Genomic DNA, 2,333 nt, shown 5'->3' with positions numbered 1-2,333 from the left:
GAGAGAAAAGTGAAGCAGGAGGCATCTCAATATTGAGACTCAAATTATACTACTGAACTAAGCATGATACTGGCACCAAAACAGGCATACCAAAGGAACAGAATAGAAAACACAAGAGACAAATATACATAAATACATTTATATTTATTAGACAAAGTTGCCAAAATCATGTGTTGGAGAAAAGATAGCCTCTTTAACAAATGGTGCTGTGAAAACTGGAAATCCATATGTAGTAGAATGAAATTTAACTCCTATCTCTCATCCTGCACAAACTTAACTCAAAGTGGACCAAAGATCTATGAATTAGACCAAAAACCCTGCACTTGCTAGAAGAAAATGTAGGTCCAATACTCTAACATGTTGGTTCAGAAACTGATTTTCTTAATAAGACACTTAAAATGCTAGAAGCAAAATTAAATATCAATAAATGGGATGGCATCAAATTTAAAAGTTTCCTCATATCAAAGGAAACAATCAAGAGCATGAAGAGAGAACCTACAGAATGGGAGAAAATCTTTGTCACCTGCTCCTTAGATAGGGCATTAGTATCCAGAAAGTGCAAAGAGCTCAAAAAACTTAACACCAAAAAACCAAATAACCCAATCAATAAGTGGGCAAAGGAACTAAACAGACACTTTTTAAAATAAGAAATATGAATGGTCAACAAATGTATGAAAAAATGTTGAACATCTCTAGCAATTAGAGAAATACAAATTAAAACTACACTGATATTTTATCTCACTCCAGGCAGAATGGCAATTATCAAGAAAACAAGTAAATGTTGGCAAGGATGTGGGGAAAAGGATACATTCATACATTGTTGGTGGGACTACAAATTAGTAGAACCATTCTGGAGAGCAGTATGGAGATTCTTCAAAAAACTAGAAATGGTATCACCATTTGACCCAGCTATTCCACTCCTTGGTATATATTCAAAGCATATTACTGTGTCACAGCCACACTAATGTTTATAGCATTACAATCCACAACAGCTAAGTTATGGAGCCAAACTAGGTACCCCTCAACAGATGAGTGGATAAAGAAAATGTGGTAAATATACACAATGGACTATTACACAGCTATAAAGAAAAATGACTTTATGGTATTTGTTGGTAAATTGATAGATCTGGAGATTATCATGCTATGTAGTATATATTACATGTAATGTAATAAGTCAGTCCTCCAAAATTCAAAAGTTAAATGTTTTTTCTGATATTCAGAAGTCAATCCAAAATAAGGGTGGGGAGGATAAAGAAAGAATAGAAGTAATATCATAGGAGTGCATAAAGGATAATGAAAAGGAGCAAGAAGGGATGGGATAAGGAAAGTCAGTGGAATGAATCTGACATAACTATCCTATGTGTATATGTGAATATACCACAGTGAATCTCACCCTCATATACATCCACAAGACACTAATTAAAAAAAAAAACTATAAGTAAATAACAGAAAGATCAGTAGAGGAAAGGGAATGTGTCATAGTATGTCATAGTATAATCTATGTCATGTATAACTAAAGAAAACAAATAAAAAAAAGAATAACTGAATACTTCTGGCAAGTTGGAAATATTTTATAATCTAAATGTAAAATCAAACAGCCACAGGAGGAGAACAGAATGTTTAAGTATATAAAATATCAGGAAATGAGAAAGGTGGATCACCCTAATTTTAAGGCCATTTCAAAAAAGACATTGCTTAACAGAAATGAAACGGCTTAGAAAAAACTTCACATGAGCAAATGGGGCTATAGGAAAATGGCAGTCTCCTACATTCTGGCTTACTGGAAATAAAGCATGCATTCTTTGGTTAAAAAAATGATTACTAGCTTTCTAAGCATTTAAGACACTAAACATCAGTATGAAAGAAAATAAATAATAAAGATTTTTAAAATTTCAAGATAAAAGAATAAACAAATAAAAACAACAAATATAATTTCTGGAATAAAATGATAGTTATTGGAAATAAAGTCATTGGATTTTTTAAGCAACAAATTAAATGCAGTTGAGGAACAAATTAATGAAATGGAAGCAAGATATGAGAAAATTCCTGAAAAGCAGGACAGAGGGACAGATATATGAAAAAAGTGTGTGTGCACACCCATGTGTGTGTGTACCATAAACACGAGAACTTCATATGCACATGTGTATTTATATATGTGTATATGTGTGTAGACAGACAGATAGTTCCAGAAACACAGAATAAAGGGATCAGGCAGAGGTAATATTTAAAGAGATATAAAAATACTACCTGATAAATTTTCAGAATTGATAAAAGGCAAGAAATCTTAGAAATACAATTCAGAAATACAGTGAAGCTTGAGCATTATTTCAACA

This window comes from Marmota monax, unplaced genomic scaffold, assembly GCF_021218885.2.
Source record: "Marmota monax isolate L192 unplaced genomic scaffold, Marmota_monax_Labrador192_F-V1.1 WCK01_AAM20220418_F8-fsc00061, whole genome shotgun sequence".
In the NCBI taxonomy this organism is placed as follows: Eukaryota; Metazoa; Chordata; class Mammalia; order Rodentia; family Sciuridae; genus Marmota; species Marmota monax.
Note: the sequence above shows the minus strand (reverse complement) of the source record.